The sequence below is a fragment of the Haliaeetus albicilla genome, chromosome 1, assembly GCF_947461875.1.
Source record: "Haliaeetus albicilla chromosome 1, bHalAlb1.1, whole genome shotgun sequence".
Taxonomy (NCBI): domain Eukaryota; kingdom Metazoa; phylum Chordata; class Aves; order Accipitriformes; family Accipitridae; genus Haliaeetus; species Haliaeetus albicilla.
This window is the reverse complement of record NC_091483.1, coordinates 44,404,287-44,417,171: the sequence shown is the minus strand read 5'-3', so window position 1 is coordinate 44,417,171 and position 12,885 is coordinate 44,404,287.

The window sequence follows — 12,885 nt, the reverse complement described above, 5'->3', positions numbered from 1 at the left end:
TTGTTGGTAGATGCACCACATGTGTGCGTATGCATGCAAGCCAGAAGACTGTCTACAGCACATGTGCAGGTCAATCCAACATGAGCAAAACCAAAAGCAAAGGAGGTAAAGAAACAGCACGTAAAAAGAAGGAAAAAGAAAGAAGCCCCCCTTGGTTCTAAATCATCACAAAGACTGCAATATCCTGTTATCTATTGTAGTAACATCATATACAAAATAAAGAAACAAATGTTGCCCTTCTGTGAAGGGAGATAATAAAAGGTTGATTCATTAAAAAGGAAAAAAACCAGGAGAGACGAAATATGTCATTCTAAGCTATACTCAAGGAAAGCACAGGCTGATATAACTTTTAAGCAGCCCAAATTTCTTCATATTGGCTGTTCCTGTTGTGGAGCATACAGCATAGACACGAGATGAAAGACAAGTAAAAGCTATTGGATGTCTGGTTGCCACAAACCTGTGTCTAAACCACTCTGTTGACCTAGTGGAGGCGAGCTTTGTATGCAGATCTTAATTTTTTTTTTTCCTCCTACAGAGCTAAAAAAGACTAAGAAGTACCAACTGAACATGTTTTTGGGGAGCCGATAACAAATGCATCTTACCCTAAAGAGAGAATACTGCTCACCAAGGATCAGTGCCGATTTAAAACCTCTATCCAGAACACCTCCTTAATTCTGTTATTACAGTTACCTAATGGTAATTAGGTAGATATAAGGAAGGCAAAAGTGTAAAGTTATAACATTAAATGATGAGAAAATAGCGATACCACTTCAGACACCAATATTTTTTAATTTAATGACAAAGAATTAAAATCAGTTACCCACCTGTTTCTGAAATTCTGATTTCATTGATTTACCAATCCAAATTTCACCCTCTCTCACACCCTAAACATACTTACATGTTCAGGAAGTATTCAAAACAGCAAATCTTATTAGAACTTATGAAACTTTTGCAGAAATAACATATGAAATAATAAATAGTAAGCATAAATAAATCCTACCCCTTCCCCTACTACAGGATTAAGGCAAAACAGTGTGTGCAAAGTGAAAACTGATACACGAGAAAATATTTAGGCACAATTTACAGAACTCACAAGAATAAGCTTGACTCCGGGAATATTTGCAAGATCAGGAAAGAGTGACAGTAATCAGCTATGCATAGATTAAGAAAATGTACAGGTTAAGGCTGCTGAACAAAAGCATTAGAGGTATATGCCTGCAGTTGGACTCTCAGGATCCTATTTAGTCCCCTAATGAAGTCTAGCCAACAAATCCCATCGATGCTAGGGGAAAGTGTCCTGCACTTCTGAAAACTGCAATACTTATTAAGCTGCCTAAATAAGGTGTTTGGTTAGGCAGAAGGCATATTAAAAGGAGGGAATAACCCTTCATATCCTGACATCTGCACACATACTTTCAGTGTAATTGGTCTGCTATCATGCAGTTGGTGCTATTTGATCTGTGGGTAGCACAGTAAGGGTTTTTACTCTTACATAGTATTCCATGCCCCACACAGCTACTCTCCATTTCCAAGCTTTTTATTTTATCAGTGGCTTAAAGCCAGTGCATGTATAGATTAACCTAAATTGTTATGTAAAAAACCCAACCCAAAACATGATAGTTTATTTGAATTTAGTTGATTTTTATTGCAATGAGTTGATTTTGATTAATCAGCATCAGATTTGGAAAATAATGACAACTCAAATTTCTGTGAAAAAGTGAATCTAGATACTTTTTTTAATTCAGAAGAGTATTCCATAATATTTTTTATTGAGCATCCCATGCTTGCTTGATATTTAAGGTCAGAATAGTCACAATAGAATTAAATCACTGTTCTGAACAGAGTCATGCTCATACAGTGATTTATAAAAATGGATTAGATCTTAAAAATCAATCATTTTAAATGAAAGAATTCCAGGTGACATCCCACCTGGAATTAATATCTAATTAAGTACAACAATGTCAAAAGGGAAAAAAAGAAATTCTTTGGTAACTTACACAGATGTATCTTGCATTTCCAACTTTTCTTACATAGAAACTTTTATATAGTATCTGCCACTCAAGATCCATACTTTTGTTTCAGCCCCAATTTTCAAATTCATGTTATACCGGGTGTCCATTTAAAATAATAATTAACCACTCCTAAACTTCTGGTCCATCTTAAAAAGGTTGTACTAAAATCAATTTTCAAATAGAAGTTTGACCCAGAAGTTCTCAAAAATACCTGAAAAAGAAGTTGTTCTGATAGTGGTTTACAGTATTAATAAATAAATTCTAAAAATTAAAAAAAAAAAATAAAAATCAACATTTACTTTTTCTTTCCTGGTTTCATATGCTCTTGATTTGTTCTTGAAGTGTTAGAATGTTATTTCCTATCCTCTCCTTAAACTGCATTCCTCTAAAGGGGCATTGCAGAGCTCCTACACAGCAACCGTGTTCCCAAAATGCAAACAGTTTTCTCAATTGGAAACTTGCCCTTGTTCCATGCATGCTCCTCGGGGCAAGGCCCAGGGGGAATCCTCACTTCAGTGAAATCTGTCTCCCAACTGATGATGATGGAGCCATCATTTTGGAAAGCAAGTACATTTCTAAGAGATATAATGTTCCTGTAGAGGTAGAGTGCCATGAAAGTAGAAATAACTCCGCTACTGTAGTCAGACAAGTATTTCGTTATCCTTACAAAAACAAAACAAAACAAAACAAAATAACCTGATAAGTAAATGCTATAAGCTTTTTCTAATAATGGCTGATTTTTTGACAATCTGCAATAAAAAAGCCCATTGGGCCAGAGATTCCTCTTCCCCTTAAAACATTTCTTTTTACTTATTTATTTTTGACTTTGAAGAAGGGTAAGAATTATTTCTTTAAACAACTGGCTGCAGATTAAAATTAACACTGTACATTTCAATTATTATCAATTCATCAGGGAATCAAAAGAGTTGGTATCTTTTTAATTAAAATATTTTTATCAGATAACCTAAGCCTCTAAAGTCATATATTTGATTTTAATTAAAAAAAATTCTGGTTGTGATCATTGTTCAGAATTAATATACCAAATAAAATATGGGAAGAAAGGAGGTAAGGGGAGGTTATATAGTGTTACCTGATAAAAGGAGACAGTAATATTTAAAATGAGGTAAGTGTTACACCGATTTATGATGTATTTTATCTTCTAGAGAAACCCTAGTTTATCGTGGTGTCGTTCAGTTTGAAACGTCAGCTGTATATCTTTCTACTTTTGAATGTAACTCTAGGTTGAAAGGAAAAGGTTTGCAGTGATGTGATGTATAAGCAGATCAAAAGCTTGGCATTTTTTCTGGGATAATTCACTTTTATATTGAAACATTTTTGTTGTCAGAAATACATAAATATTATAAATATCTTATAAATATCTTGAAAGAATATTAATTAATAACACTTAACATGCCTCTCATCTTCGTGGTGCTGTACAAACATCTATTAATCAGAAAGGACAAAAATGTTCCTTTTGTTTTAGTCCCCACTCAAATTATCCTGTAAACATGCTCAGCCCTAACCCACTAGTGCCAGGGTTTGTATTTTTTCTTCTTCATTTTGGAAACAAAATAACTTCAGTTAGCTTTCCTTTGTATCCCTAACATATTTGTATCGGGAGTCTTGCCAGTATAAAAGCGATCTAGTTTGTAAGAAAACAGAAATGCTTGTGGGGTGGCCTTCTAAATATGAATGTAGTGCCCACGTAGCACCATATTAATAATGGATTTATTCTCAGCATATACTCCCCAAAATTGTAAATCAGAGTCTGCCTCTGTTGTGTATGTGTTTAAAAGCAGCATAATCCTCCTAGTTCTTGTGCTCAAAAAAAAAAAAAAAAAAAAAAAAAAAAAAAAAAAGCTCCCAATACCAATACCAAAACAGCAGGGCAAAGCAAATCAGCCTCTAAATCACACACCTAATCCTATCACTCAAAAACAACCTACCAGCCAAGCGCCAACCTAACCCGAGTGTTACAGCTAGTGCACGCAGCAGAGGTGGCACTTTGCTTCAGCTGCATCCTGGGCACAAGACGAAAATACTCTGGCTTTTAAGGATGATATTGAACCTTGTATTTATTTATCTATTTTTTAACTAAAATTATAAGCCAGCCAGCATCCAAGAGCTGCTGTGACTGAAGGAGAAAAGATTGCACCGATCTGCAGATAAGCAAGATTTCCTTTCTTTCAAAGTAGCAGTTCCTGCCTCCCACTGATTTCCAAATACCAAAGCAGCAATGAAATGTCAATTCTCGGTGATCGCTTTCTAAATACGCTGTTGATTCCCAGCTCCTAGGATTATACCAGTGGACCATTTACCATTCAAAATCACAAAAATCATGGATTGCTGGTCCCAATGCTTGAGGGCGTTTATCCATCCCATTTCTGTATGCGCATCCATATATCCAATGCAGAATATATTTCTAATTTTCATTTCATAGATTTAGTAGTATATACACACTTTTAAGAAATCAACTGAAGGAAAAAAGTCATGGTCTTCATTTGTGCTCTCAGTGGGTTATTTTGCTATGTGTAAACTAAGCCAGTCCTCCTGAGCACCATTGTTTATTTCCATTTACAGCAATTTGTAGGCTAATGTATAGTTGTAGTCTAAGGATTACAGTTGCCTGACACAATTGTCAGCACACTTTATTAGAAGAGTGCCAGCCCGAAGTCCCATGACCTTCCACTTTTCATCTTTAGAAAACAACTTTTGGTCTAGGTTACAGAAGATTTATTCATTATACCATTCATTTTTTTATATCTTGTAGCTTGTTCCCAGAGTAAATGGGATAACAGCTATTGTAATCTATAAACCATTAACATGTTTGCCTCATGAGACTTCAGTGTCTGGGCCGTATACTTTAGTGTTAACATCTCGGATGTAAGTACAAGAAAAGAAATCATGACTAAACCAGAAGGATAAATTTTTATTATTATTACTCTTAAAAAAAAAAAAAAAAAAGCCAAATTTTTCCAATTAAGGAAAAGAAGAAACTCGCATAAATCTTCCAGGGACATCAGCTCACAATTTAAGCTCATTATGGCGGATAAGGAATTAATGGCTGTTGAGCACTCATATGTGTTCTGGGGATTTAAATGAGCATAATTTAGACATGTACGACAGCAGGATTTCATTTATGCATATGCAGTCACTTAGCTTCTCATCACATCAACCTGTTGGATCCATTGGGCCCATTCCAAATCAGACCAATGCAAAAGGAGAGACTCCTATTGACTTTGGGTGCTTTGGATTTGGCCCACTGAAGAGAGGAGCTCTTGAAGACATTTTCAGACCTTGTCTTGGCCAGACTCCTAGACACATCAAGAGTTTGGAACAAATTTAGAAGTGCCACTTGGGGCTTTAACTTTTGTCTGTTAGTCTTCCACTGAATGGGTCTCAGATTATAATCTGATTCATTTATGCACACACCCAAACAGATGTACATGCATGGATGCGCACAAAAATGTAGAGCATGAAGTCTTATTTAGGAAATTAAGTGTTTTTCTAATTCCCTTCCATGATTCTGAAAACGAAAAAAAAAAATTACTTTCTTTCAAGTCTTATCAGGACAAGAAAGACTCTTGAAAGACCCAAAGCAGAGCAGTGACCACGTTCATTACCGAACTGACAATGAAACGGAAGCATGTAGGTATCCCTTGATTCTTCCTTCAGTGGTTCCCTGTTAAAGAAGCATCTGTTTGACTGTTGTTTGCTAAGTTTCCATCAAGCCAGGAAATACATAGAACTTTGCAATATTTGATGTTGCACTGGCAACAATAAAAATATTAAGAAAACAAAGCAATTATAAGTGTTTTATAGGAGCCCAATTACTGTATCTTTCCCTTTCTTTTCCTCTTTCAGAAAGAAACATTATGCTTTTCTGAAACATTGGGCTACCCTGATAAAGAAAGAACAAATACATAACCAGGGTCTCACTTTTCTCTTGTTCACTGTCTTAGCAAGCTGACTCTGGAGTTTTGGCAGCTGAGGTACATGGGGAGGAAGTTTGCAGACAAACCCCTCTTTTGCTAACGGGAGTTGGGTGGAAGACCAACACGCAGGCCAAATTTCTCCTTCATAATTGGTCAGGGTCTACAAATTATAAAGCACTCCAACATGCACAGAACCATCAAAAGACACCATGGATCACCGGGGAACAGGAGAATTTACTCCTGCACAATTCTGAAAGAAGAGTTTTGATCTCACTTTTTTGCATTTTGCCGTAGCACGCTCTTCCTCTCATCGATTTTTACTATTCATTTATTCATACCACCCCCAAGCCAAACAAAGCACAAGCTTCAGACCTTTAGCACTGTGGTAGCTGTTGTCAGCCCCAACAATTTATCACCTGTGTTTTACAAAAGGTGAACCTGGAGCACTGAGAGCCTGCCATTTACCACAGTCAAACAAGCAAGTAGGAGACCTAAAAATAAAACTTCTTCTCAAGACTCATATAACCAGCTGCTGGGGCTCTAGGTACATATCTATATTTTTCCAGTCACATACTGTGTCCTCAGAATCTGAGGGCAGAAGAGAGCCTTCTTCATTTAAACCCATTTTGATTCCAAGAAACAGAAACTTTGACTTGTTTGCTATGCTTCACTTGACATACTGCCTCCAGGGCAATGTTCAAAATGACCTTACATAACAGTTTACATTCATAATCCATCACTGCAGAGGGAAATCAAAACAACGGACTCTTTCCTGCTTCATTCTGAAGGGCTGCTCTTGTTCTATGTTGTGTCCTCAGGAAAGAACCAGTGATGAAGTCAGATCAGAACTACAAAACCCACAAAATATCCCCCTAAAAACCCCACAACTCTGGCAATGGGCATTTGCAAATTAGTTGCAAGAATCAAGTAGCTTAAAAATGAACAAAACAAAGCTCAAAGGCCTTTTTAATGCCTGGTTATCAGGTGACAAAGCCCACTGAGATATCTCAAGTATCACATTTAGAACAGATTAAATATTAATATATGCACACATATAAATGTTAAACATATAAATGTTTTACTTTTATATGTAAAAGTTACTTTTTTTCTTTCAGTGAAGACTGCATTTAGTACTGATTTCTTTTTCCTCCCAACTTCTTTCTGCACCTACCAATATAATGTTACAGCATCTTGCAAAATAATGTTATTACTTACCAGAACAGGAGAAATCACACTCTCTCTTAACTTGAAGCTGATAATGAAAACCTCCCTCATTCTAGTTGTCAGTCCAAAAAAAACCAAGCCACCAAACCCCAACCCATTCTTACTCACCTCACAGAGTGAGTGAATAAACAAATATGACACAGCAGGTTTAGCGATAAGAAGTCAATGAATTGATAAAACCCTTGAATTCTGAAGTATTCTTACTATCAGCAGATCTAAACCAGTTTTGCTAAACAGCTCCCCTTCTTTGGTAAGAGAAATAAGGATGGAAGCTTTAGAATAGCCTTCAGTGCTTCTTGATAAATAGCAAAAAAGCTCAGTGGAAATGTTCAACTTCTTTATGATTAAAAAACAAATCTTTAATGTAGTTTTTGTTTACTGTGTCATAAGTGCAGTGTTGGAAGTTGTTGCCAAAGAATCATTGGAACAGGCATCACTAAAGCAGTGTCAGCCAGCCAGCTCTTTGAAAATGATTCAGTTCCTCTAGTCTTATGACTAAAATAATATCCAGTGGCTCCAGCTCGAAGCCTGGTTAATACATCTGTCCAGAACACATAATTACTCGGTCATAACATTCCCCCGGCCACCAGCCAACAAACCAATCAGCATTTCTTCCTAACTCACTAGAAATTTTGCTGTGTCAAACTGTTTGATCTCTAGGTAGTAAAAATGCAAAAAATGGAAGGACACTGCACTGGAAGGTTTTAATTTAACATAGTTTCTCATGGAAATTAAATCTGAAAAGAAACATGTTTTTGTTGACGTTGCTGAAGTTGAGATTTTCATTCTGCTTTGGGAATGATATTAACGTATCTATCTTGCAGCTTTCTTCTTATCTCTGCACCAGCTAAGATTCTGCAACATAATCTCACTTTCATTAATTGCTTTCACAAGGAAATTCAAGTTTATGAGACAGTGAAATGATACCAGCAAATTTAAAAGGCCGTTATGTGTGTAACTACCAAGGAATATTCTGCGTACACTGCGCACGGAAATGAAGCTGAAAGAGATGAAACACAGTCTGGATTTACACAGATACTACTATCCACAGTCCTCTAAGCCTTATTTGTAAGAGTATATGTTTAATTTTCTGAAGCTAAATTTTGAATACTCTGATCCAGATCCTGAGGCACTGGAATCAATAAACCCTTTATATTGACTTCACTAGGACACAGGATCAAGAGAACTGTAGCGTTATACTTACTTCCCATATCATATGCCAAAACCACAGCCAGGAAAGCACTCCATGTGCATTTCAGAGTAATTCAGTCTTTTCTCTATACAGATATGGTATTTCTAAAATGACAAAAGAAATTGCCAAAATTTCTAGAGTGAAGAACTTAGGGAACACCCTCAAATGTGCAACCTCAAAGAACCCACATAGTTCCCAAGACCATAGTGTATTTATTGCTCAAGTGCTGTAGTTTTACACAGTATCCTTTTTCACGGTGTCTACACACCGACAAACACTTTTAGCCTATGGTCGATATTTAGAATTTAAAGGCACTACAGGAGTACAAATAAAGAACAATGCACCTCCCCTGCCCATACTGAATATTAGTCATTCATTCTGGCAAATAGGAAACAAACAAACAATTTCCTTAATTTCCTTCACAAGAGCCACACCGGATTTAGATACATCAGCTACGTCTAGACTAGTGCATGGGTGAGGACAGTAAGGTGCCCCTGTTCATTCTAAACAGAAGACCAGAAGGAAGATGATGTAGCTCTCATCTGGATTCTGTATACAGGTTTTCTCTCCATAGCAAAAAGGACATGGACGGAGGAGAGATTTGGAGGATCCTTCTTTCAAATGGAGCTAGGATGTGGTTGGAGTTGACTTTCAGAGAAACTCAGAGGCTTTCCTGATATAGACATTGCTGTTTATTCATTATTAGAATCAAATCTCTCAGATTCAGCACGTACTTTGTGCAGAAGTGGAATTTAATGGATGCAAACAGCATATTCTGAATTTTTGGCCTACTACAATACAGGGATAGTTAAATATTTCAAAGGTCTATAAATTTGTTCTACGAGTATTAATAATAGTATCATACATTTCAACATTGACGAAGATTTTATGCATTGAGGTGTCAGAGAATCTGTGACAGAACTACAAAATGGTTCATTATAACCCCAAAGCATGCCAAGGAATGGTAGGGTTCTTCTCATGTATACCAGCTTCTGCTTGAAAGCACCCTTACTTTCCTGAATCTAAACATTCAAACTGTTATACTTAATAGCAAAGCTAACTCTTCACAACACTTTGAGCAAAATGGGAAAACATTGTGTAACTTGTATACCTCAAAGGATACTTAACAAATATTAAGGCTGATGGACTAAGTTTGGAAATGCCAGAATAATATTGCCTGAACTCATGCAATCTACCTACCTCAGTTGCCTCTTTGTGCAAATGGACTTTTTTCCAGCTTTAATTCTATGACCCCGCATTAGATTTTCAACAGGACTCCTGTCTTATTTGATGAAATCGTAATACTGCATTTTTTATGTCTTCTGCATTCATTGTATGTTTAAGCATTACGCAGAGGCATGTTATGCAAGCCCTGCTTTGAATACAAAACTATGAACTCTGTGGTTTTATACCCACTTCCAGCTTTCTCCCTCACACCAAGTGAGGAATGGAGTGCTTTGCAGTTTTATTTCACACCACCTTACTGTTAAGACCCATGAGGTTACTGGTATTTTTATCCTCATAGAGAAACCAAAAATTCAGATCAGGAGCACTCATAAATTTGTGAGACCATCTTACCATACACAATGCTGTGAAAAATTGGACTTTAAATATATAGATTCTGAAAATCAGCACTGAACAATTTCAGCAGTAGTCATAAGGGCTCAGTACACCTGGAAAGCTGGCAACAGGTCTCTCAAATGAGTTAACATAAGAAATTCTGAATATAAAGCAAATATTTGAATGAGAGCACAAGCATCTGCATACTTTGCCGTTTCCCTCACCTACAGGAGTGAAAACACCCAAAAAGGGGGATCTCAAGGCAGCATTCACTATAAGCCTATTTTTCCTTGTCCCTCTATTATTTCATCTCTTTTCAGTATCTGTGGTAAGTAAGGCCCAATTCCTGCAGACAGCAACCTTAGCTACAGCAGCCTTGTCCACTCTGGAGCAGGGCCACAGCGCAGTACTGCCGGGCAGCACAGAACCAGCTCTCTGGCTTCAGTTCTCATCACCCTCCCCTCTCCCAGTTTCTTTTCTTAGTGCATCAAAAGAAAAGGGAAGAAGGGTATCATCTCTACCCCCTCCTCCTTTTAAAAAAAATAAATTAAGACATATTTCATCTTTAGCGAAGCAAAGCCAAGTGCCCAGTCTCTGGACTTGGTCAAACTTGCCCTGGGGATACTGTGATTTATTTGAAGAATCCTACATGCTTTAGGGCAAAGGCACTTGAACATCAAGATTCTTATATGGAAATGTCTACAGATTTCCATGAAGGTATTCCCATGGCTGAAAAAATTGGCCCCCACAGTAATGCAGCTACATGACATTTTATCTTTGGTACAAAGTGCAGAAAGGCTGGATAGTTGTAGATATAGCGCAGCTTTACGAGGCTGTACATGAGTGACAGTGGGCTTACCATCATGCTCTCTCTGGTTGCTGAACTTCACATGTATAATCTCAGACATTATTTTGGGCAAAGGATTTTGTACACGAGACAGAGTACAAAATAATTATTAAGTCTTGTTTACTGACCCATACCTGAGTAACATGCAGTTACCTGCATGCCCAGTAACAGTTCAAATAAAAGTACAGGAGATATTTAAGTAGCGGCCCTACCCGTCAGCCAAATTAATTTTGTGCAACTACTGGTGTATGTTGCAGAAAACCAAAGATGACTTTCCTTGAGGCAGGACAAATTAGGCTTCATGATTTTGCTATCCTACAGTCTTAGTATACTTTCTAACTGGAGCTCATTACCTCAAATCATCTGCAGTTCTTCAGTTTTAAAATAACACATAAAACCCCACTCAGAGTCCTTGTTACAACAGCAAATGTTGTTTGTATCTTGTATTTTAATAATTTAACTTACAAGGATGGGAATCATCAGATTTAAATACTTGTTATGTGTTCACAGTTACGTCCACAGCAAAAAACTGTTGTCTAGGTTGTCTTTTATACTTAATGAAAGAAACTGACTTTGTAGGGCATGATATCAAACATCTGTGTCTCTATTATCTAAAAAAGTAAGTTACAGACTATGTGCTCAGATAGAAGGATCTCAAATAAATAATGTCTCTACAGCATCTGCAGTTACTTTCACCGGCTGGTCAGCAATGGACATACACATGTTGAATCTGAAGGCAACACCAGCTTCTGGGTTTATAACAGAAACAACAAAAGTAGGTTAATAAATATACTACATTGAAACAGATCAACTAAATTCTTTTGCTCTTCGAACCTGATACCTAGATGTTCTCACTAAGTCACTGTCCATGTTTATTTTCAGTTACTTTGCATAAAGAATTGTATGTATAGTAATAGCTAGCCAGAACTTCATAGCATGATGGGGACAACATGGATGGTTATACCAGATAATTAGAGCGGCCTCAGTAGAAAAGCAAATACTGCAACTCATTTCAGCCACAGAGCAAGAACTATTTCAAAAGCACACTTTTGGCCTGCAGCAAAGGCTGCATATAAATAAGGCTGTATTTCAGCAGGATCATGAGAACAGGTAGCTACTGTATAAGCAACAACAGTATTTCCCAGCCAATTCATACATAACCTGAAACTATCAATTCGTTACCATTTTTAGGCAGACACAAAACCTACGAAGCCTATCCTTAGAAAGACCACAGTGACATCTGAAGAGAAACATTAAAACACTGGGCACTTGAGCAGAGTTGTCTGTTAATTTGGTTTAAATTTGAAATCAGATTGCAGCCTGGAACTGACCAAAGAGGATTACAAAGGAGTTCGCTCCCAGGCTGATTCTGCACAGGAGCACATTTGGGGAGAGGCTGCTGTGCATGCTTGGTTCAGAGTAGGTAGATGGGGTTTTTTGTTCTGGTGGATTTCTCTGTTCCTTCTTTCGAATCATGCATTAGATTCTGTTGAAAGTTAAATGCTTTCCTCACAATCTGGGAGGGGCTTTTTTTGTTTTATTCCTTTCTTAAATAAACCCCAAGTGACCTAATTTGAATTCTTAGGATCTATATGAGCAGGATATTATATTAACAGACACTACAGATCTCATGTTAAAAGCCAATATAAAGAGTGAGAATGATCCATCAACCCCCTCTTCACTCAGTTTCTTACATTTGCAGGAGCTGCAGCATTACATGTTCTTGTGTTCTGGTCCTTACTACTTTCTAGGCAGCCAGTACACTTGCCAGCATTCCCCCTTCCCTGCTCTTCCTCTCCCAAAGACCCATATTTCAAATCTAAAGAGCGTATTCCCATGATCATTTCTCCACATGTCCTCTGGCCCATAGCTTTTCCAGTCTTTATTATTCTTCTTTGCTTTTCTAGCAGTAGGAAACACATACGTGGCAGTTCTCAATAAAATGTTATGAAAATATATATATGAATTGAAAAAAAAATTTGGAAAAAATCATCATGTACCACTTCAGCGTGCCATTTAAAGAAGGGGAAAGGCTAACAAGTTGTCCTAATTTATTCCAAAAGTAAGGTTAGTACAGAAATGAAAGAGAGCATTGTTACAGCCAATGGCTCTATA